The 25,955-nt window shown below is 41.4% G+C and overlaps 1 protein-coding gene across 2 annotated transcripts in view; it reads left to right on the forward strand.

The window, feature by feature from the left end:
- Window positions 1-274: 274 nt before the first annotated feature.
- LOC110535651 (anion exchange protein 2) overlaps window positions 275-25,955 on the forward strand; it is a 107,400-nt gene continuing 81,719 nt past the window's right edge. Inside the window, exon 1 of one of the 2 annotated variants that reach the window (XM_021620778.2) lies at window positions 275-1,063. The gene's annotated coding sequence lies outside the window, so the exon portion shown is untranslated. The remainder of the gene's footprint in view (window positions 1,064-25,955) is intronic. The other variant, XM_021620774.2, reaches the window with a different exon arrangement.

Genomic DNA, 25,955 nt, shown 5'->3' on the forward strand with positions numbered 1-25,955 from the left:
ATGCATTAAAAAGATAACGTAACTTAATTGCAGTTGTAGATGTTACCACTAGTGACTGATAACTTTAGTTAATGTTACTTTATAGCCGTTTAGCTATTTTACCAAGCACTTTGTCATTAAGCTAGATAGCTAGCTACGTTTTTAAGAGAGAGAGAGCATTTCAATTGGCATCTCTCCCCCTATTTTCAGTCACAGGTGTGGACTGGATTAGGTGTGAGCAGTGCAGGAGGTGGGCTCGTGAGTTGTGGTCCAATTTGACTGGGGATAGCTTTATTTGTGATTTATGATAGTTACCTCCTAGCACCCTACTATTAGGAGATGATTCAGTCCACGTTCCTATCAGTTTTAGCTATCGCGACATCATCTATATGAACGCAGCTGCCACTTCGTAGCTCACTACGCATTATTATGGGTGACAGTTATGGTACTCATCACTGCATTCTCTACCAGAAAGTTGGTTGGCTCTCTTTGATGTGACTTAGTTCGGTTGATACATTGCTATTTTTTCATTTATAAAAGGAAGTCATTTGACAAAATAGTCCCACCGTACCTAACATCATTACTCAACTTTAGACAAATGACTTGCTACACCCGGTCTCAGTGATGGCTAACTCTGGAAATTCCTTTGGTCTTTACGGAGTTAACTGAAAGCTGATTTGTCTTTCTTTCACCGTATTTGTGGAACAATTTTCTAAATGTGATTACATTTGATGTTTTGGTGCATCTAGGGCAATTCAGAAAGTTAGCAGATTGAGGAAATTATTACTGATGAACGTGTTTGCTTTTTATGACCGTGTTTTTTTCCTGCTTGCAGTTTATATTTATATTTTGATGCGTGTAATTTAGGTCTCATCTGTAAAAGAGAGCTCTGTCTCAGTTTGACTCCCTGATAAATAAAGGTAAAAACGTAACTTTATGTGACGTCTGAACTCCAGTCCGCCTACACTAGTCGCTGCTGCTCAACTCCATTGTAAATCGTGGAGTTGTTTTAGTCGGCTTGTTAGTGCATCCATAGCTACCTCAGCACGTCCACACAAGGCAGCGGGAGGCGAGGCGGAGTTGGGTAAGTCTACTAAACTAAGCAGGAACTAGATAAATGACATGTACTGTTTGTAAATCTGTAAAAATGACCTTGTTATGCTGAGAAAGTTTTTGTTAGCGCGTTATCTTCTAAAACACTCAGACACGTTGGGATTTGACAGGCAATGCTAGCTAGCAGCAAGCTATGCTGTCACTTGGCATGGTTGTAACGGAAACGTTTAGCTATCAATGCTAGCCAGATAATAATGGGGATGACTGAATGGTATTGTCGATAAAGTTATCAATTTAAAACGTTGGTAAAATATAAATTTCGGCACGTTATTGCATACATTTAACTACAGATGTGAATTAGCTTTAGAGTAAAAAATAAATAATATATATGATAGTTAAAGCCATGTGACAAGTCAACTTTTGGATTAGGGTGTAATTTGCGGACCGCAATTAGGGGCATTTTCTGATATAGGCGTTTCTTGATATCAAGTTACACCCATTGGTCCATGGCCGCTTTTTTTCAGTCGGGGACAACAGATGTTGACAATAATTGTAGCTAAGCTTAACCCTAACTCTTTTCTTAACTTGCCACGCTTATTCACCTAACTTGCCACGTAAACAAATCTGTGGCAAGAAACCATCAATCTCATAACACTGAGACTGTCCAATGACGGTGGGCTTTTCCTAATATCAAGAAACACCCCGAATTGTGGTCTGCAATTACACCATATTTGGCTTTTGGGGAAAGTAACAGTGCATTTTCACATAACAACGATGGGGGCGATGAAACACCGGTGGCTCATTCATTTTCAATGGAGGGATTTGAAGTGGGCGGGGCGAGCACGGGCGACAAGGCGTGAACAGGGCGTGACCAAAGTTGGGGAAAGCTGAACTTTATGCAAATACTCTGCGATATTGCAATGTTATTGACCAATCAAAGCTCACTATTAGCTTCCAGCCCCTACTGAATTGGCTGTTGATACCTAGCACTACCTAGACGGCTTGCTAGCACCCAATCTGAGGGTGAAGCTACAATGGCTATACTAATTATAGTGTTTTGTGGAAATCCCCTTAGAAGGAGAGGTATGTCGGAAGCTCACTCAGCCAAATTTGTTCTGAAGATTTTTCATTTGATTACACGCATCCTATCAACTGTACATTTTAGGTGTACTGTTAGCTTATCGTCAAACTTATCGAACAGTCACCTTCATTACTACCCTGATCAGCTTATTCTTGGCTATCTGGAGCTTCCCCTTCAGAAGCTAGTCATTTCAATGTCGATTTTTATTTTATTTTTTATTATAAAAAAATAAAAAAAATCCCCTCCATGTTGGTCAGATTGATTGAATGCATGTATGTCTTTTTCAACTTTTTCAACTTTTGTGTGCGCTTGTTTTTAAAATGGTTGAATTAATAAACTAAACTAAACAAAAAAAAACTATATTCAAATCGAAACTGGAGAAATGATCATGGAACTATATTTTATAGCCTTTTCACTCTGTCCAGCTTGCTTTATCGAAACGAAGGCTAGACTGTCAGGGAGCTTATTTTGACTGCAAGGAAAAATTATGCGTTTTAAGTGCGGACCTATGGCATGTGGCCGTAGGGCCGCACTTAATCCATTACGGATTACAAAGGAAGCCTCAGCAGTGATCTGCCCAACGATGCCTCTACCAGACGAACTCAGCATTTTATGTGTAACCGTCCCTTCGCCAATACCCGGGCGTGAACCAGGGACCCTCTGCACACATCAACAACAGTCACCCACGAAGCATTGTTACCCATCGCTCCACAAAAGCCGCGGCCTTTGCAGTGCAAGGGGAACTACTACTTCAAGGTCTCAGAGCAAGTGACGTCACCGATTGAAACGCTATTTAGCGCGCACCGCTAACTAAGCTAGCCGTTTCACATCCGTTACATATGCACGCTTTGACAAAAATAATACAGTGGCGTGCATGAGGGTCCCCGCTGACACAGTGGACTGGGTGATCTCGCTCTCCGAGGCAGACGCGAGTATGGTCTTTAATCTGGTCAACACTCGTAAAGCCGTGGGGCCGGACCTTATTCCAGGGTGCGTTCTCAGAGCATTTGTAGAACAGCCGCTTCTTGTCCCAGTCTGTAATCCCCACGTCTCAAGCTGACCACCATCATTCCTATTCCCAAGAACTCTAAAGGCGTCAGCATGCTTCAGTTCGGCTGGCGCCTCACCAAATTCAGGTATACCGAACGAGTGTGCTCGCATAATCCCATAAGACCTTTCTCAGAACAGTCAGAAATAATCTAAAATAACTCGAGGAATGGTTATGGCACACATCAACTCCATCATCCCAGATACCCGAGAACCATTATAATTTGCATACCGCTCCAAAAGATCCATAGATGACGCAATCTATTTTGCACTTGACACTTCCCTCACCCACCTAGATAAGAATACCTCATGTGAGAATGCTGTTCATTGCCTACAGCTCAGTGTTCAACACCATTGGCCCCTCCAAGCTCGTCACCAAGCTTTGGACCCTGGTACTGAACACCTTCTGCAACTGGATCCTGGAATTCCTGAGGGGTGACCCCAGGTGGTGAGGGTAGGCAACATCTCCACCACCAGGGCATACATTTTTACTTTTTGGTCCACCAGCCACTGTGGCAAGCAGATTTTTTTTGTGTGTTTTTTTTAACTATATATTTTTTTCTGCAAAAATTACACCAACAACAAAAACATGTGTATTCTGTATAATGTTTCTAAAACAATAAAAGTATTACTAGTAAGTAGTATATTGTTTAATGATTTGATTTTGTGACCTGAGTCTGAACCAAAATATGACAGATGAGGAAAAAAGGTTAACGTGGCATTGCGACTCAACAGGTTTGTGCCTTTTCAGATTGATTCTGTCTAGTAGACACGTTGTCTTCTCTTCCCTAGCAGTTGAAACTCAAACATGGAAAGACAACCTAGCTTGTAAACAAAATCATGTACAGTACCGTTCATAGGTTTGGGGTCACTTAGAAATGTCCTTGTTTTCGGAAGAAAAATCACTTTTTTTGTCCATTGAAATAATAACATCAAATTGATCAGAAATACAGTGTCGACATTGTTAATGTTGTAAATTACTATTGTAGCTGGAAAGCTTTTTATATATATATATATATAATGTGCACCGTGTAAATAAAGGCCCATTACCAGCAACCATCACTCCTGTGTTGTAATGGCACGTTGTTAGCTAACCCAAATTTATAATTTTAAAAGGCTAATTGATCATTCGAAAACCCTTTTGTAATTGTTAGCACAGCTGAAAACTGTTGTCCTGATTTAAAGAAGCAATAAAACTGTCCTTTAGACTAGTTGAGTATCTGGAGCATCAGTATTTGTGGGTTCAATTACAGGCTCAAAATGGCCAGAAACAAATAACTTTCTTCTTAAACTCGTCAGCCTATTCTTGTTCTGAGAAATTAAGGCTATTCCATGTGCGAAATTGCCAAGAAACTGAAGATATCGTACAACGCTGAATACTACTCCCTTCACAGAACAGCGCAAACTGTCTCTAACCAGAATAGAAAGAGGACTGGGAGGCCTCTGAGCACAACTGAGCAAGAGGACAAGTACATTAGTGTCTAGTTTGAGAAACAGACGCCTCACAAGTCCTCAACTGGCAGCTTCATTAAATAGTACCCGCAAAACAACAGTCTCAACGTCAACAGTGAAGAGGTGACTCCGGGATGCTGGCCTAGGCAGAATTGCAAAGAAAAATCCATATCTCAGACTGGCCAATAAGAAGAAAAGATTAAGACGGGCAAAAGAACACACAATGGACAGAGGAACTCTGCTTAGAAGGGCAGCATCCCGGAGTCGCCTCTTCACTGTTGACGTTGAGACTGGTGTTTTGCGGGTACTATTTAATGAAGCTGACAGTTGAGGACTTGAGGCATATTTGACAGCCCCAAGTCTTCATGGGTATAACGCTACAAGCTTGGCACACCTGTATTTGGGGAGTTTCTCTCATTCTTCTCTGCAGATCCTCTCAAGCTCTGTCAGGTTGGATGGGGAGCGTCGCTGCACAGCTATTTTCAGGTCTCTCCAGAGATGTTCGCTCGGGTTCAAGTTCTGTCTAGGCCACTCAAGGACATTGAGACTTGTCCTGAAACCACTCCTGCATTGTCTTAGCTGTGTGCTGTGGGTTGTTGTCCCTTGGCTGTGTGCTTAGGGTCGTTGTCCCCATCCAACCTTGCGAGGATCTGCAGAGAAGGATAGGAGAATACAGGTGTGCCAAGCTTGTAGCCTCATACCCAAGAAGACTCAAGGCTGTACTCGCTGCCAAAGGTCCTTCAAAAAGTACTAAGTAAGAGTCTGAATACTTATTTAAATATGATTTGTTTTTTATTTTTCATACATTTGCAAACATTTCTAAACCTGTTTTCACTTTGTCATTATGGGGTATTGTGTGTAGATTGATAAACAATTTATTCAATTTTAGAACAAGGCTGTAACAACAAAGTAGAAAAGGTCAAGGGGTCTGAATACTTTCCGAATGTACTGTATATAGTGCAAACCTAATGGGGCGAACTCAGTGAAGTTGAATCTCTTGTCTCTGCGCGGCATGGTTTTTCTTCTGAACGGCAGTCCTGGAGGATTGTATTTGACTAAGTCCTACAGGTCTCTAGCTTTTGAGCTTTTCGCCTCCTTCGTTTGCTTGAGGTGTCCTGTGTCCTGTGCAAGCGTTAAGCATATACATTTAGTGGACCAGGGGTGTCTGTTTGTTTGTGTGACCAGCTTTGTCTGTTTTGCTTATCCATCTCATGGATTGTGGAGGCTATTGCTCTGGCCTATGACAGCAAAAGGCAGGAATGACCTAATGGTGTATTTGCCCACACACTAGGGGTCTGGCGGCATCTTGGGTGTTGTTTTAAAGAGTTGTTTGTAGTAGAGGTCTTCACAGAGCCACCTGTACCCGAGAGCCGGGTCCGGATCCAGAATTCTCAATAATGGTCTGGGTCTGATATGATTGTCACTGGTCTCAAGTATGTGTAATTTTAACTGACATATCTGGACAGCGAGAGAGAATCATTTATTATTTTATGCTGCTCTTGCTTTTGGTCCGTGGCACTTGTAGCTTGTTGAGTCAAAGAGCCAATAGGCTACAGCCATAGAGCCTCGCTTTGTGTGTGGCAAAAGTTAGGGAATATCTAATCATTGGAAGATGGAATTTAAATTACGGAATTAAAAGTTAAAGGAGAAGGATAGGCTACAATGACCAAGAGACAACAGGTAGGCTGCTACTTAATATTCTGAATGGAGTTGTTTTTAGTTGTAACTAGGATTAGAAAGTACATGCACTGTGCCTCAATTAACCTAGCTAGCAAACGTTAGCTAGTGTATCTAGCTTCTCCTGGTTTGATGCAGTCAAGACAGGTAATATGTAATTCTATTTGGTGAAAGAACCTAGCTATGGCAGCTATTAGTCTACAATAGTGTGAGTCGGCTTGGTTGGTTGCTGTCTCTTTCTCCCCTTGTCAGTCACTCACAGTATGGCTGCTCCTCGCCTGCTAGATGGGCACCTCTCTCCCTCCTGTCACGCTTTATCAGCTCCGGTTAATAAAGTAACTTAAATGACTGCCGCTTTCCTCATTCAGATCGGACTAGGTCTGGATCCAGGGAGGTCTATATGGAACAGGTCTATTTCTCAGTTCGGAATGGGTCTTTTTAATTGATTTGATTCAGTCATCTCTCGTCTGGGTGGGAAAGCCCCATGTCCATTTTTTTTTTGGAACTGGTCCAACCTTTTGGACTCTTGAAGACGAGGAGATATTTGTGCTGTGGTGAGCATCACCACACACTGATGTTTTATTGCTTGGATGTCTCTGGCCCCAGTGTAGCTGGGACAGGAGAGGGTCATTAGGCAAACCCGGGTACCGCAGGTTGTCCTGTGGGGTTGGAACTCTGAGAGGTCTGAATCTGTGCCTTTAATTAATCACCTGTGGAAGGTGGGGCATGGTGTTAATGGGAACTAAGGAGACATGCTTCCTGCCATTAGCCTTTAGAATCTGGGGTGTGTAGTTTTGCTGCAAGAGTAATTTCTGAGTCATTATGGCAGTATGAGGCAATAACTGGTTTACAACAGAATGGACATGTTTCCACAAATGAAAGAGCACGCCTCGTACCCCTGACCACACACCCCCACACACAGCCTCTGATTGTTCGATGGGTTTACTTAGGGAACAGCAGTTATAGTCATAACTGTACATTATCCCATGTAGGTTTACGTCTGTCATCCATAGCTGCTGACACACTCACAACATTGCAGCTTCATGACAGTCTCCTGATCAAATGGGATTGGCATAGAGTAAGAGCCCTTTCTGATAGCGTTCCTATTAGCCCACAATATGTTGTCTTATATCAAATAACATTTCCTTTTGAAAGACCCTGCCCTGCTAGTACACCAAGACAGTCGATCTACCGGCACACACACATCCATCCATAAACATGTCATAGTGGGGGCCCAATGTTGAATTCATTTAATCATGAGATATGATTCTAGGCATGTACAGTCAAGTCAAATTATTGGCACCCTTGATAAAGATGAGCAAAAAATACTGTATATAAAATAAATATCTATTTTATGCTCCTAATTAATATATATATATATATATATATATATATATATATATATATATATATATATATATATATATATTCCAATCTAATTGTTCAGAGAAAGATTGAGATAATAAATAAATACAATTTATTTACAAAGGGTCAATTATTGCCACCCCTGTTTTCAATACAGTGCCTTGCGAAAGTATTCGGCCCCCTTGAACTTTGCGACCTTTTGCCACATTTCAGGCTTCAAACATAAAGATATAAAACTGTATTTTTTTTGTGAAGAATCAACAAGTGGGACACAATCATGAAGTGGAACGACATTTATTGGATATTTCAAACTATTTTAACAAATCAAAAACTGAAAAGTTGGGCGTGCAAAATTATTCAGCCCCTTTACTTTCAGTGCAGCAAACTCTCTCCAGAAGTTCAGTGAGGATCTCTGAATGATCCAATGTTGACCTAAATGACTAATGATGATAAATACAATCCACCTGTGTGTAATCAAGTCTCCGTATAAATGCACCTGCACTGAGAGAGTCTCGGAGGTCCGTTAAAAGCGCAGAGAGCATCATGAAGAACAAGGAACACACAAGGCAGGTCCGAGATACTGTTGTGAAGAAGTTTAAAGCTGGATTTGGATACAAAAATATTTCCCAAGCTTTAAACATCCCAAGGAGCACTGTGCAAGCGATAATATTGAAATGGAAGGAGTATCAGACCACTGCAAATCTACCAAGACCTGGCCGTCCCTCTAAACTTTCAGCTCATACAAGGAGAAGACTGATCAGAGATGCAGCCAAGAGGCCCATGATCACTCTGGATGAACTGCAGAGATCTACAGCTGAGGTGGGAGACTCTGTCCATAGGACAACAATCAGTCGTATATTGCACAAATCTGGCCTTTATGGAAGAGTGGCAAGAAAGCCATTTCTTAAAGATATCCATAAAAAGTGTTGTTTAAAGTTTGCCACAAGCCACCTGGGAGACACACCAAACATGTGGAAGAAGGTGCTCTGGTCAGATGAAACCAAAATTGAACTTTTTGGCAACAATGCAAAACGTTATGTTTGGCGTAAAAGCAACACAGCTGAACACACCATCCCCACTGTCAAACATGGTGGTGGCAGCATCATGGTTTGGGCCTGCTTTTCTTCAGCAGGGACAGGGAAGATGGTTAAAATTGATGGGAAGATGGATGGAGCCAAATACAGGACCATTCTGGAAGAAAACCTGATGGAGTCTGCAAAAGACCTGAGACTGGGACGGAGATTTGTCTTCCAACAAGACAATGATCCAAAACATAAAGCAAAATCTACAATGGAATGGTTCAAAAATAAACATATCCAGGTGTTAGAATGGCCAAGTCAAAGTCCAGACCTGAATCCAATCGAGAATCTGTGGAAAGAACTGAAAACTGCTGTTCACAAATGCTCTCCATCCAACCTCACTGAGCTCGAGCTGTTTTGCAAGGAGGAATGGGAAAAAATGTCAGTCTCTCGATGTGCAAAACTGATAGAGACATAACCCCAAGCGACTTACAGCTGTAATCGCAGCAAAAGGTGGCGCTACAAAGTATTAACTTAAGGGGGCTGAATAATTTTGCACGCCCAATTTTTCAGTTTTTGATTTGTTAAAAAAGTTTGAAATATCCAATAAATGTCGTTCCACTTCATGATTGTGTCCCACTTGTTGTTGATTCTTCACAAAAAAATACAGTTTTATATCTTTATATTTGAAGCCTGAAATGTGGCAAAAGGTCGCAAAGTTCAAGGGGGCCGAATACTTTCGCAAGGCACTGTACTTCAGCGCCCTCCCCTTGCAAGGTTCTTTTCTGCATATATTCTTCTTTCATCACCAAACCTACCACTGGTATATGGCCAAAGAGATCTATTTTCATGTCATCTGACCATGGCACCTATTCCAATCCATGTGCCAATGCTGTTTAGCAAACTCCAGGCAGTGCTATGGTCAGAAAAGTATGGTGATGGATCTTTGATATTATGGGGTTATTTTGCTTCCACTGGTCCTTGGGCACTTGTTGTAATAGGTTTTTTTTAAACGTTTTTTTTTTATTGAAATGTACATTTTCTCCCGTATTAAGAGATACAGTAACAAAGAAAAAAATGTTTTTGTTATTTTACGAACATAGACAGAAATTAAGCACAAAAGCTCAGTTTAAATATAGGAATTAGGTCCAACACATGGAACATACTCAGTTCTTTGGAAATAGTAGGGAGCTCAATCTTAGAAAAGAAGTCCTCTGTTAATTTGGGTGCGTCATTTGTCATTTCTGAGGCATACAGATTTGCATAAAATGTCCTAAATGACTCGTTAAGCCATTTTCACATGGTTGCCATCAGAATCAGTAATAGTAGCAATTGACTGGGAGTCTGCGCTCTCAAGCTAGGTATGCCAAATATTATATCGCCATGTTCGTAAAGCTTTTGCCTGACAAATGTTATTTTCAGCGTCCTGTGTTAGGAGTCAAACGTTGGTCTAAGTACTGATATTTACTTTGATAGGGCATGCAGGAGTGGGAATTTAGTCCTTCTCTTTAGTTGCCAATTCACCCTCTAACGTTTATTGCTTTTCACGTTTTTTCCCGCCTCTTAGTGGCTAAGTATGACATAATATGCCAGGGGTCTGATGCTTTACAGAAGGAGCGAGGGGTTATCTGTTGATTGAGAGAAATCCTTAACTTTTTAAAGTTGAGTTTTATGTCTAGGATCACCTCCCCATGAACAGATATGACTGCTTCCTATATTAGCAGATAAAACCAACTGAAAACATGTCCTGGGCATAAAAAAAGTAATATTTTCTAGTCTGACATCTGAGGTACAGAGAAAAAGGTGAACTTTCTGTTTGAGGGATGAAAGGTACTCCAGACATCAGCATACCCCAGATGATCACAAATAGATTTAAAGGCAACCTAGCTTGAGGAGAGGGTGAAACTATGCTACAGGGAAACTTGTCAAATAAGGGTGTTCAACAAACAAGTAAAATCTACTTTAACCACTGCAGTGTATCTGCTTTTAATTCTAACAAGTCTAGAAATACCTTAGTGAGGAAATCAGGGTGGTGAAAAAGGCCCTGCCCATGTAAAGTGCTTTTTAATTATAACAAAACAACCACATTTTATCTTTCACACAATTCAACACCTTAAGTGGGTGGTTTTTTTTTTCTCAAGAATTGCCACACCTTTACTTCTGGGTGTAAATGACAGTCTTACCTGCCATTGCACTTTGACCAACCAATATGCAGACTGAATCCTACTGTAAAGACAGGGTGGTTGGTACCTTTCCCCATGGGTTGAACTCTCCTCATTCTCACTGAGCCTAAACAAACTATATGAACCCAAACTATTCTACACCTGAAAAATAGACATGTAAAGTTCCAAAAGGGGGTTTCCCCACTAGTTAACATGCAGGTGATTTCAACTCTCCAATGTAGACTCTTAAGTCTGCATAACCACTCTATAGATTAATCATTTATACCTATGAAAATGAATTAAGGAGATTGAGGCTCATCCACCTAAGACCAAGTGTGGGCACCAATATAAATTCACACAGATCTCAGTCTGCGCTATGGTAGCAGTTATTGTAGCGAAAAACTATATATATATAGATATAGAGATAGATAGATATCTAATATATATATTAGATAGATATCTAATATATATATATAATATATATTAGATATCTATCACTTAGGTTGGAGTCATTAACTTGTTTTCTAACCACTCAACAAATTTCTGGTTTAACAAACTATAGTTTTGGCAAGTCGGTTAGGACATCTACTTTGTGCATGACAAGTAATTTTTCCAACAATTGTTTACAGACAGATTATTTCACTTATAATTCACTGTACCACAATTCCAGTGGGTCAGAAGTTTACATACACTAAATTGACTGTGCCTTTAAACAGCTTGAAAAATTCCAGAAAATGATGTCATGGCTTCAGAAGCTTCTAATTCACATCATTTGGGTCAATTGGAGGTGTTTCTTGTGAATGTATTTCAAGGCCTACCTTCAAATTCAGTGCCTTTTTGCTTGGAATTGTGATATAATCTGTCTGTAAACAATTGTTGGAAAAATTACGTGTCATGCACAAAGTAGATGTCCTAACCGACTTGCCAAAACTATAGTTTAACAAGAAATTTGTGGAGTGGTTGAAAAACTAGTTTTAATGACTCCAACATAAGTGTATGTAAACTTCCGACTTCAACTGTATATCTTAAAATGTAATTTTAATCGGACTTGAGATGACCAAAAAACGTTGAGGTTTATCGCAGAGGCCCAATCGATTCTGATGCCTGACGTATTGCCACGTGATAGGCCTAAACATTTTTTTTAAATGTCAGTGACATTCGAGTGTAGGCACTAGGCAGCTAATTTAGGATCTGAACAATCTAATTGAGTTGTTTGCATCTGTTTAAATCTTCAGAGTTATGCAAAAGTATTAAGGCCTGCCTAAAAGGCAGTTGACCTTTTTAAAAAGATGAGTTTTCCTCTCACCTACCCACCCCACCCACTAGCACGTACTCTGTCATATTTGATTCACAGTCCAGCTGAGAAAGTCTACTCCAGGTGTCGGAAACGGAACGTTTGATTTTAAGAAAAAGTATGTCTGTTTAGGAGCTAGAAAATCATTAGCTGAATGGTCGTCATCCACTGATCCAAGAACACACCAGGATGCTGTAGGAACATATCTCTCTGCGGTCGTGATCTCAGAGCTGTGGTTAGTTTTTCTCTGGCTTCACTGGAGGAAATCAAGCAGCTCCATTTGTGAAATGATCAGTTAACACTGGACTTTGTGTAACAATGTAAATGCACCACCAACGGGGCTTATTGGAGCACTTCACATAGGCTATGTTATTGTGTATTGCTTCATCATCCAGAAGGAAAGGCGGGAGAACACCTCCCTCCTGCGTTCTTATCACGAGTTCTTGTCACTATTTGTTTATTTTCCTTTCAGCTTTCCTTCACAAATGAATTGGCTCAGTATTTTATCTGTAAAGATAAACACATCTCTTTTACTTCTCCAAAGGGTTTGAGAAACCATTTTAAAAAAGGTGTATCATATCCATAACAAATGTGATATCAATGCTGTTTTTCATTTCTAATCACTCAAAATAGCTGAAACTGCTCTCTACTCAGCAGGCATCAAATAAGCAGTGTTACAATTACTTTGGCTTAACTCTTTGGATAGCCTACTCTTTGGCCAACAGTCATTGCTTTAAACCCCATTGGGGCGTCTAATTATATATATATATAACCACATACTGTTTAGCACCCTTACTACTTTCCCCCGAGTCAATACATTTTTAGAAAGACCTTTGGCAGCGATTACTGTCTTTTTTGGGTATGTCACATAAGTACTTTGCACACCTGTATTGTGCAATATTTGCCCATTATTCTTAACTTATTCAAGCTCTGTCAAGGTGTTGTGGATCATGGCTAGACCGCAATTTTCAAGTTTTGCCATAAGTTTTAGCAGATTTCAGTCAAAACTGTAACTTGGCCACTCGAACATTGAATCTCTTGGTAAGCAACTCCAGTGTAGATTTGGAATTTTGTTTTGTAGGTTATTGTCCTGCTGAAAGGTGAATTCCTCTCCCAGTGTCTGGTATAAAGCAGTCTGAAACATCCAAGTATTTTCCCTGTGCTTAGCCCATTCCGAAAAATTCCCCAGTCTTTGCCGATGTCAAACATACCCATAATATGATGCAGCCACCACCAGGCATGAAAATTAGACCATTACTCTGTGATGTGTTGTTGGATTTGCCTTAAACATAAGGCTTTGCATTTAGGCCAAAAAGTATATTCCTTAGCTGTTTTTTTGCAGTATTACTTTAGTGCCTTATGCATGTTTTGGAATATTTTGATTCTGTATATATTTATAGTTACTTTCATGCTGTCATTTAGGTTATTATGGAGTCACTACAGTGTTGTTGATCCAGCATCAGTTTCCTCCCATCACAGCTATTGGACTCTGTAGCTATTTTAAAATCACAAATGGCCTCATGGTGACATTCCTAAGCAGTTTCCTTCCAGTCCTGCAGCTCAGTTCAGAAGGACAACTGCATCTTTGATCTGTCTGGGTGGTTAAATAAATCCATAGTATAATTATTAACCTGTCCAATGTCTCATTTGTTATTGTTACCCATCTACCAATTCAGTATTTGACAGAGGAAGGAGTAGTCATAAAATAATAATAATGTAAACACCTCCATGTAACTTATGTGATTTGTTTTGCCAAATTTTAGTCCTGAACTAATTTAGGCTTGCCTAAACAAATGGGGGTGAATATTCATGCATATTCAACTATTATTTTAGTTATTGAATTTCTATTTATTAGTAAAAAAATATATTTTCACTTTGACATGGACTATTTTGTGTAGATCAAAAAGCTTCACATTTACCATTATCTCGTGAGAACATTGACCTTTTTATAGTACCAGTGCAACCTGTGATGTTCTCCAGTGGACCAACATTGACACCTTAGCTCGCTGAGCATTTATGCTGGCTGGATCCACAAAATTTTGGCACAACTGTTTTGATCATTTTGTTCGCTAATGATTAGAATTTTACCTACAGTACCAGGGGCGTCATGCGCCCATTATTTTAGAGGGGGCACAAAGTACGTAAGGATGGATGTGGGGTGGTTGGAGAATTGTGCATTTTTCAAACACCTGAAACCGAGCCATAAACACCTGTAATCTAGAGACATAATCATTACTCCAAATTGGAGGTCGACCGATTAATCGGAATGGCTGATTTGAATTAGGGCCGATTTCACGTTTTCATAACAATCAGTAATCAGCATTTTTGGACACTGATTATTACATTGCACTCCACGAGGAGACTGCGTGGCAGGCTGACTACCTTTTATGCGAGTGCCAAGGTAAGATGCTAGCTAGCATTGAACTTATCTTGTGAAAAACAATCAATGTTAACAAACTAGTAGTGATTATCTAGCTTGTCCTGCGTTGCATATAATCGATGCGGTACCTGTTACTTTATCATTGAATCACAGCCTACTTCGCCAAACGGGTGATTTAACAAGCGTATTTGCAAAAAAAGCACTTTTGTTGCACCAATGTGTACCTAACCATAAACATCAACGCCTTAAAATCAATACACAAGTATATATTTTTAAACCTGCATATTTAGTTAATATTGCCTGCTAACGTTAATTTATTTTGACTAGGGGAATTGTCACTTCTCTTGCTTTCTGTGCAACAGAGTCAGGGTATATGCAGCAGTTTGGGCCACCTGGCTCGTTGCGAACTGTGTGAAGACCATTTCTTCCCAACAAAGACAGCCAACTTTGCCAAACGGGGGATGATTTAACAAAAGCGCATTTGCGAAAAATGCACAACCGTTGCACGAATGTACCTAAAATCAATACACAGAAGTATATATTTTAAACCTGCATATTTAGTTAAACGATTCATGTTAGCAGGCAATATTAACTAGGCAAATTGTGTCACTTCTCTTGCGTTCATTGCATGCAGAGTCAGGGTATATGCAACAGTTTGGGCCGCCTGGCTCGTTGCGTACTGATTTGACAGAATTTTACATAATTATGACAGAACATTGAAGGTTGTGAAATGTAACAGCAATATTTAGACTTATGGATGCCACCCGTTAGATAAAATACGGAACGGTTCCGTATTTCACTGAAATAATAAACGTTTTGTTTTCGAAATGATAGTTTTGATCATATTAATAACCTAAGGCTCGTATTTGTGTTATTATATTATAATTAAGTCTATGATTTGATAGAGCAGTCTGACTGAGCGATGGTAGGCACCAGCAGGCTCGTAAGCATTCATTCAAACAGCACTTTCCTGCGTTTGCCTGCAGCTCTTCGCAATGCTTCAAGCACAGCGCTGTTTATGACTTCAAGCCTATCAACTCCCGAGATTAGGCTGGCAATACTAAAGTACCTATTAGAACATCCAATAGTCAAAGGTATAAGACATACAAATGGTATAGAGAGAAATAGTCCTATAATTATAACCTAAAACTTCTTACTTGGGAATATTAAAGACTCATGTTAAAAGGAACCACCAGCTTTCATATGTTCTCATGTTCTGAACAAGGAACTTTAACGTTAGCTTTGTTACATGGCACATATTGCACTTTTACTTTCTTCTCCGACACTTTGTTTTTGCATTATTTAAACCAAATAGAACATGTTTCATTATTTATTTGAGACTACATTGATTTTGATTATATTAAGTTAAAATAATTGTATTCATTGTTCATTCAGTATTGTTGTAATTGTCATTATTTTATATTCATATATATATATATATTTATATATATATTGTGGCATAACTTCTTTAAGGTTAGGAGCGTTTGTCACAAATTAAGTGGTAAACTGTCACCAAATCACCCAAGAATTAGTTATTTCGAACAGTACCTGTGTGTTTGTTTCTCCGTCCTGGTCCACCCAGGCCGTAGGCGAGGTCAAGGATAGCAGGGTTCGGTACACGAATCGGGTTCTCGGTAGGTCCAGGTCCAAACGCCAACAGGTAAGTCCAAAACAATCCAGCTCATACACGGTAAATCCAGCCAATCTCTATTGTTTCTTTCTCTATTGTTCATAGATCCTTCCAGCACACACACACTCTCTCTCTCTCTCTCTCTCTCTCTCTCTCTCTCTCTCTCTCTCTCTCTCTCTCTCTCTTTCTCTCTTTCTCTCTTTCTCTCTTTCTCTCTTTCTCTCTTTCTCTCTTTCTCTCTTTCTCTCTTTCTCTCTCTCTCTTTTCCTGGTTTTTCTTGACCCTTTATCTGTGTGTCGGCTCCACCTTCTGAGGGTTCCCCTTGCTTCTGGGACTTGTAGTTTTTGCGGTCGGCCATTTTGTGATCTGTAGTTCTGACAGGGGTGGCCATTTTAGTGATCGGGCAGAGCCCGTTTATTAGTTCTGCTCTCACATATCTGCCATTTATCACTCGACCCCCTTCTTTGCCACACATCTCTCCCCCTAGATCCGACCCCCTAGGTCGGGCTACCGCAGCAAAATATGCGTGCATGCGGGATAACCCATCCACGTTTCCCATTTCCTTCCCTGCTCTGTGTTTCAAGTCAAAATGAAACGGTTGGAGACTCAAAAACCACCGCATCACCGAGCGTTCTTCTCTTTAGCCCTATGCATCCAGGTGAGTGGGGCATGGTCACTGATGAGGGTGAAGTGGCGCCCCAGCAGGTAGTATTTCAGGCTTTCCAGAGCCCACTTTACTGCCAGCGCCTCTTTCTCAACGACTGAGTAGTTGGTTTCCCGTGGTTCCAGCTTCCTGCTTAAAAACAGGATGGGGTGTTCCACCCCTTCTACCTCTTGGGATAGCACTGCTCCCAAGCCAACCTCTGAGGCATCCGTCTGAACCACAAACTCTCTCTCAAAGTCTGGTACCACCAGCACTGGATTACAGCAGAGAGCCTCCTGTAATGTCCTAAATGCTTTGGTGGCCCTTTCATCCCATTTGACAATGTTTGGCCCTCTGGCTCTAGTCATGTCGGTAAGTGGGGCGGCCACTGTGGCATAACTTGGGATGAACTTCCGGTAGTAACTGGTTTTGGCCATTCTCTAATTGCCTTCACCTTCTTACGTTGGGGTTTGATTAACCCTCTTCCCACAGTATATCCCAGATACTCTGTTTCCTCTAACCCCACATAACACTTGGCAGGGTTTGCCGTGAGCCCTGCCTTTCTAAGGGTGTCTAACACTGCCTGTACCCGGGGTAAGTGGGATTCCCAATCTGTGCTGTAGATCCCCATGTCATCTAAATAAGCTGCGGCATATGCTTTGTGCGGTTTTAGGACTTTGTCCATGAGCCGTTGAAAGGTGGCTGGGGCCCCGTGTAAGCCGAATGGCATGATAGTGTATTGAAACAAACCGGCAGGGGTTGCAAAGGCTGTCTTTTCTTTGGCCCTGGGGGTCAGAGGAATTTGCCAGTACCCTTTTGTCAGATCAAGGGTCGTAATGTACCGAGCATTACCAATTTTCTCCAGTAGTTAATCTACTCGGGGCATGGGGTAGGCATCAAACTTGGAGATTTCATTTACCTTCCGAAAGTCGTTACAGAACCGCAAAGACCCATCGGGCTTGGAGACCATCACAATTGGGCTAGACCACTCACTATGTGACTCTTCGATCACTCCAGCTGTCAACATTTTCTCTGTCTCTGCTCTAATCGCGGCCTGTCGAGCCTCGGGTACCCGATATGGCCTCATACTCACTTTTCTCCCTGGTAGGGAAACGATATCATGAGCCGTAACCTCAGTTCGGCCAGGTACCTCTGAAAACACATCTGTTTTTCTGGATCAGGGTCTTTACTTCCTGTACTTGTGCTGGGGACAGAGTGGGTGAAATATTTACTTCGGCTGTCTCCTGAGTGTGTGTGGGGTATGTGACCATTAGTGTTTCTCTCTCTCTCCATGCTTTTAACAGGTTTATGTGATAAATCTGTTCCTGTGGCCGTCGACCTGGCTGTCGGATCCGATAATTGACTTCTCCTGTTCTCTCCAGTACTTCATATGGTCCTTTCCATGTGGCTAGTAGTTTACACTCTACTGTGGGGATCAGCACTAACACCTTATCTCCCGGTTGAAATTCCCTCAGGGTAGCCTGTCGGTTATAAGTGTGCCGCTGGTGCTCCTGTGCTTGTCTCATGTGCTCTCTGACAATGGGCATGACTGTGGCTATCCTGTCTTGCATTGCCGTGACGTGCTCTATGACACTAGTATACGGGGTGGATTGGTGCTCCCAGGTTTCCCGGGCGATGTCTAAGATTCCCCGGGATGCCTCCCATATACCAGCTCAAAGGGAGAAAACCCCAGCGAGGCTTGAGGAACCTCTCTAATGGCAAACATCAGATATGGCAACATGCAATCCCAGTTTTTCCCATCCTTATCGATTACCTTCCTGAGCATTGACTTCAGGGTTCGGTTGAATCTCTCAACCAGCCCGTCTGTCTGAGGATGGTAAACCGATGTCCTCAACTGTTTCACCTGCCGCAGTTTACAAAGGTCCGCCATAAGGCGGGACATAAAGGGGGTCCCCTGGTCGGTAAGGATCTCCTTTGGAACCCCTACCCTGGTGAACAAGAGCACTAATTCCTTTGCGATATTTTTGGAAGCCATCGTCCGAAGGGGAATGGCTTCTGGGTAGCGAGTGGCATAATCTAGAATGACCAGAATGTATTGGTGCCCTCTGGCGGATCTGGGTAGTGGGCCCACTAAATCCATCACTATCCTCTCAAATGGCGTTTCGATTATGGGGAGTGGCACTAACGGGCTTCTAACAGCTGGTCGGGGAGCTGTTAACTGGCACTCCGGGCACTCTCCACAATGCCGAGCCACTTCAGCTTGAATTCCTGGCCAGTAAAACCTCCTTACAATCCAGTCTCGGGTTTTATCAATACCAAGGTGTCCACCCAGAATGTGCCCATGAGCTAGATCCAGTACTGTCCTCCTGTACCGAGTGGGAACCAACAACTGTTCCACCACATCAACCCCTATTTTCGAGACTCTGTACACCAAACCCCTTTTCATGATGAAGTGGGGAAAACTATTAGGCATCATCCCAACATTTATGGGAGTACCATCTACGACCTGCACATCTGCTCTGGCTTGCTGCAGGGTTGGATCCTGGTTTTGGGCCGTCCCGAAATTAGTCAAGGACCCTGCCAGGTCTGCTGGTTCTAGATCGTCGTCCTCTGGATTCAGATCGACCCCAGCCCCACTAGTACCGGGCTGTTCGTTATCAGCGAGGTTTGCCACTTCATCCTCCTCCTCCCCTACTAGCACCTGTGATGTTGTCCCCTGGGAAACCTCTTTTCTTGGCTTTGGTTGAAGGCCCCATGCTTCTTCCTGCTTGGTCAGGGTTGTTGGCTTCTCAAATATGCCATTCGTGTGGCATAACTTCAAGGTTAGGAGCGTTTGTCACAAATTAAGTGGTAAACTGTCACCAAATCACCCAAGAATTAGTTATTTCGAACAGGACAGTACCTGTGTGTTTGTTTCTCCGTCCTGGTCCACCCAGGCCGTAGGCGAGGTCAAGGATAGCAGGGTTCGGTACACAAATCGGGTTCTCGGTAGGTCCAGGTCCAAACGCCAACAGGTAAGTCCAAAACAATCCAGCTCATACACGGTAAATCCAGCCAATCTCTATTGTCTCTTTCTCTATTGTTCATAGATCCTTCCAGCACTCTCTCTCTCTCTTCCTAGTTTTTCTTGACCCTTTATCTGTGTGTCGGCTCCACCTTCTGAGGGTTCCCCTTGCTTCTGGGACTTGTAGTTTTTGCGGTCGGCCATTTTGTGATCTGTAGTTCTGACGGGTGGCCATTTTACTGATCGGGCAGAGCCCGTTTATTAGTTCTGCTCTCACATATCTGCCATTTATCACTCGACCCCCTTCTTTGCCACAATATATATACACTCATTAAATCGGCCGATTTTTATATATATATATATATATATCGGATTTTTTTGGGGGTCCTCAATCTGTATCGGTGTTGAAAATTAATAATCGGTGTACTCCCAATACTATGTAAAAAAAATAAATATATATATATTCTTCTCCGTAGGTTATCTAAGCATTTAATTGTTAAATTGTCATTTAAAGCAAGTACTTTTCTGCATATCTAAGCAAACCCTTGAGGTGTCTGTTTCCTCCTGACTGGTGGTTCTTTAAAAAAAAGTTAAGAAACTAAATATGCTTCTCTGCATCTGTGCGGGTGAAATATTGAAAGGAATGTTGTCTTATTCAGTACATTTAGTAATTGCTTGCTTTCTAAAGTTTGGCAATGCCAAGATCGATAAGACAAGCTACTCTAACTTGATTGATAGCTTGAAATGGCTTTGTATCTAGTTTTATGAGGTTGTAAGATGGGTTCCCAATCTAGCTGGTTAGCTAAAGCCAACTTCATAAAATTGCTAGGTGGCTAGTATTACGGAGGAAAAAAACATTTGTTTGATTTATTCATCAAGAAGGAATCAATAGGCTACATAGGTTGATCAGATTCATTTACAAACATACCTATTGCCTGTCACTGGCAGCTAAAATCAAATCAACCGCAGTGTGTCACTCTCCTCCCCTGATGATACTGCATCCACTAGAGTATCTAGCATCCTGCCTAGGCATCTCTTATGCTCTATGCACCTTGGAAGGAACCAGTCAGTGTGCCCCCTCAGCAAAATACAGATGATGGATTTTTGTTGTTGTTTGTAAGTAATTATGATAAAACATGGGCTTAATTGTTTAGTAATTAATTAAACATCTGAAAAATGTAAAAACAAGACAAATCTGAGGGGGCAGTGCCTGTGGTATGACAACACTGCACTACGCTAGGGTTAAGTGGATATACTGAATAACATAGCAAGGAGTCATCCACACTGACATTTGTATAGCGGTATGGTCTGTATTCAGGACTAAACATTGGTATGCAACAGCTGCTGTAGCACTGACCAGAGCTTGAACCATACAAATGCAAATTGTTCATGATCTGAGAGATTAGGCTTCATAGTGGCCATTGCTGATGTGTGTAATGGCCAGAAGAGAACATGATCGTTCGTGTACAACGATTACTAGTACCTAAACCATGTAGGCCTTGTCGTGTCTTGGGCTCTGCCGGATTAAGTGATATGACATGCTATTCTATGAAATAATTTCTCCGTAATTACTATTACCTGATTGAGCTAATCATGTAAATGTAATTAACTAGAGTTGGGCACCACAAATTAATATTTATAGAGCTGTCTTCCGAATAAACTCTTAAAGACCTAGTAATATTTTACATCAATAGCAGTCCATATCAGTCGTATCAAGTTTTCTGTTAATTAGAACTGTCAGCTCAGTGGTGATCGATAATGTTGAGGGGTCAAAAGTTATCTGGGAGTGTGTTAGTAAGTTAGAATGAACTTTTCACCTCACTTTGTCCCGGTCGAGAGGGGATTCTGTTAAAGCAATGAAATGACGTCATGATCTGTATATAAACAGTTGCTCGTGATTAAGTGGGAGCGCGCTCCGAGAATAAATTCTGTTACCTATTATTGAAAGACTGGTCTGCGTCTATTTTATGCAAACAAGAATCTTAGAAATTCTCATAAAATAGATTAAGGGTTTTCAATTGATGAAAGCACATTGGCATAATTAAATTACATTAACACTAACTAATTACACATAATTAAATCATAACTTGATTACAAATGATGTCATAAAGGCAAACTTCCCTAGCGGGCGGAACAGATATGACAGCTTGTTACACAAAAGAAAAGGGGCTGGGTTGAGTGAAGGAGCGGGAAGACTGAGGAACAAAGGCGAAGCTGTGCTATCGTAAATACAGTATCTTATGCATTCTAAATTACCGCCCATTTGGAAAAGAAAAATGCAATAAATATTTACTCTGAGCTGCGCTTCGGTAGGTTGGTGGTAGATGGAAGGCCGTGTTGCCCAACCGAGTCCTTTGAAGAATGTCTCTTGTGGTCAATTGGATACGTTGTAGTAACGTCGTTGTGTGGTAGACGGGTTACTCTGTCTGTTCCTTCCTAACCTGCGTTTGCAGCTGCGGTTGCTAACTCAACGGCTAGGAGGTATCACTTCTGTAGTGAATAAGAGTTCAAAGTTCATACCATTCGCAACCAAAGCTCACGCTGACGTTGGCTTCGTTCTGTAGTTATTATCTGAACCATTCTGACATAGGACCGTCGTCCTATATCCACTGAACAGGAAGTTCTATTGTCGTCAAGGCTTTATATAGGAAGGGAGAAAAGGGGTGTGTTTCATAGTTTACAACCTCTCTTCACGTGGGTGGGCCAATGAGTGAGCAGCCCTATCTTATGAAATCCCACATCTCACATTTTTGAAGCTAAAATCACAAATAATTTAATATTCATACATTTAAATTGAACAACAATTCCATTTGAATCCGATAACTCTGATGTGTAGACTTTCCACTGTAGAGTTTGTCATTTTGTCATTGATGAGAATGTCTCAGATGACAACCGAACTGACATCATATTCATTAAGTACCACCGCATATGTTCAATTGTTCGGATTACCAGAATATAGTTCATTTCCCCCCCACCTACTGATGTTCCCAGAATCTCTATGTTAACCAAGGGTTTTGCAAATGTTACCTCAGTCGGGTAGAGAAAAGGGGGGAAGAGGTATTTATGACCGTCATAAACCCCGTATATGATGTTATATTTAGCTAGCTAGCATATTCTAGCTAGCTAGCATATTCATGTTTTGCTTTTTCCTCTCTGATTTAGAAGATACCATTGCACAAACAAACTGATCTAGGCTTACACCTGCACTGGTATCAGGCTGTATTTTAGCTAGCTACATTTGTGCTGGTTCTGATTTTACAGCTACCTAGTGATTTTAGCATTAGTAGCTAACAATGTATTTTAGCCACAACTTCCTTAGAAAAGACAAACTAGCTGTTTGCAGACAAACTAATAGTGTAATTTGCTTTTAAACAACTAATTGACCAATGTCGATTCAACTACTTGTATTCCATTTTTTCCTGTGCGCTCAGTTTCTCTAGAGTTGAATCAGATCAAGCACAAACTGTGCGATGAAGTTTCCAACAGGCCAATATTCTATGTAGTTTAAAACAGAAAATGGGGTAATTAACTACAATAACCATTGTCCATTGCGTGCCTATTTGTTCGGTCTGTGTTTCTTTTACACCTACTAGGTTAGGTTAGTGTGGGGCAGACAGAGGGAGAGAAGAGACCGAAGACTGCTCGACTGAGAGGGATGGAGAGCAGTTGCTTCGAGGTATCTCTACATGAAAATACATGATCTAAGTGATTGTTATTCAGTTGTTATTCAGTCATAAATATTAAGTCTTAGAGATGAGATGACTTCAATTGAAATAATTGTAGTCAAATTAAACTAATGTAATCAGTGCATAAAATGAACTTTGTTTCACCAGCCACTAGTAGATTTAGAAATCTACAAGCCATTTAAAAATCTACAAGCCACTCAGATTTTGAACAGCCCCCAAAAACACTTGCTGCTAAAATAACACCCACAAAACACAAAAAAACATAAGCAACTAATTGAATAAGTAACTAATTGAATAAAACATTTGTTGTAACCGGAGTCTTTTTTTTTCTCTCCACAATGTGGTATCCAATTGTTTAGTAGCTACTATCTTGTCTCATCGCTCCCGTACGGACTCGAGAGAGACAAAGGTTGAAAGTCATGCGTCCTCCGATACACAACCCAACCATGCCGCACTGCTTCTTAACACAGCGAGCATCCAACCCGGAAGCAAGCCGCACCAATGTGTCAGAGGAAGCACCTGGCAACCTTGGTTAGTGCGCACTGCGCCCGGCCACCACAGGAGTCGCTGGTGCGCAACAAGGATATCCCTACCTGCCAAGCCCTCCCTAACCCGGACAACGCTAGGCCAATTGTGCATCGCCCCACGGACCTCCCGGTCGCGGCCGGTTACGACAGAGACTGGGCGCGAACCCAGAGTCACTGGTGGCACAGCTGGCGCTGCAGTACAGCACCCTTAACCACTGCGCCACCCGGGAGGCTGTAACTGGAGTCTTTTAACCAAAATATCACAGATGACAAATGTTCAACTGCGGTGGGAGGTTACCATGGCAACGTGACTGGAGTCATGTTTGTGCCTGTGAGATTGAAGTAGCCAAGAAACACAAGGACTTCTGTGTGTTATGTATGTCTAGTGTACAGTGGCAAGAAAAAATGTGAACCCTTTGGAATTTCCTGGATTTCTCCATAAATTGGTCATACAATTAATTATCTGCTCTTCATCTAGGTCACAACAATAGACAAACACAGTCTGCTTAAACTAATAACAATATTTTCATGTCTTTATTGAACACAGTGTAAACATTCACAGTGCAGGGTGGAAAAAAATGTATTTAATAACTGGTTGACCTTCCTTTGGCAGCAATAACCTCAACCAAACGTTTTCTGTAGTTGCGGATCAGACAGAACTGCACAACAGTCAGGAGGAGTTTGACCATTCCTCTTTACCTAACTGTTTCAGTTCAGCAATATTCTTGGGATATCTGGTGTGAACTGCTCTCTTGAGGTCATGCCACAGCATCTCAATCGGGTTGCGGTCAGGACACTGACTGGGCCACTCCAGAAGTGTTATTTTCTTCTGTTGAAGCCATTCTGTTGTTGATTTACTTCTGTGTTTTGGGTCCTGTTGCATCACCCAACTTCTGTTGCGCTTCAATTGGCTGATAGCCTTACATTCTCCTCAAACTTGGGAATACATTTTTACATTCAGGCCCTGAGGCAGCAAAGCAGCCCCAAACCATGATGCTTCCTCCACCATACTTTACAGTTGGGATGAGGTTTTGATGTTGGTGTGCGGTGCCTTTTTTTTTCTCCACACATAGTGTTGGGTGTTCCTTCCAAACAACTCAACTGTAGTTTCATCTGTCCACAGAATATTTTGCCAGTAGTGCTGTGGAACAGGGGTAGCGGCAGGGTAGCCTAGTGGTTAGAGCGTTGGACTACTAACCGGAAGGTTGCAAGTTCAAACCCCCGAGCTGACAAGGTACAAATCTGTCGTTCTGCCCCTGAACAGGCAGTTAACCCACTGTTCCTAGGCCGTCATTGAAAATAAGAATTTGTTCTTAACTGACTTGCCTAGTTAAATAAAGGAAAAAAAAAAAAAAAAAAAAAAAAAAAAACATCCAGGTGCACTTTTGCAAACTTAAGACGTGCAGCAATGTTTTTTTTGGACAGCAGTGGCGTCTTCCGTGGTGTCCTCCGATCACCATCCTTGTTTAGTGTTTTACGCATCGTAGACTCGTCAACGGAGATCTTAGCATGTTCTAGAGATTTCTGTACGTCTTTAGCTGACTCTAGGATTCTTCTTAACCTCATTGTGCATTCTGCGCTGTGCTCTTGCAGTCGTCTTTGCAGGACGGCCACTCTTAGGGAGAGTAGCAACAGTGCTGAACTTTCTCCATTTATAGACAATTTGTCTTACTGTGGACTGATGAACATCAAGGCTTTAGAGATACTTTTGTAACCCTTTCTAGCTTTATGCAAGTCAACAATTCTTAATCTCAGGTCTTCTGAGATCTTTTGTTCGAGGCATAGTCCACATCAGGCAATGCTTGTTGTGAATAGTAAACTCCAAAACATTTTTTTTAATAGGGCAGGGAAGTTGCCCAAAAACCAAAATCTCCAATCTTATCTCATTGATTGGACTCTAGGTTAACTGACTGACTCCAATTAGCTTTTGGAGAAGTCATTAGCTAAGGGGTTCACATTACTTTTTCCAACCAACACTGAATGTTTAAAATGTAT

Source organism: Oncorhynchus mykiss, chromosome 11, assembly GCF_013265735.2.
Source record: "Oncorhynchus mykiss isolate Arlee chromosome 11, USDA_OmykA_1.1, whole genome shotgun sequence".
Taxonomy (NCBI): Eukaryota; Metazoa; Chordata; class Actinopteri; order Salmoniformes; family Salmonidae; genus Oncorhynchus; species Oncorhynchus mykiss.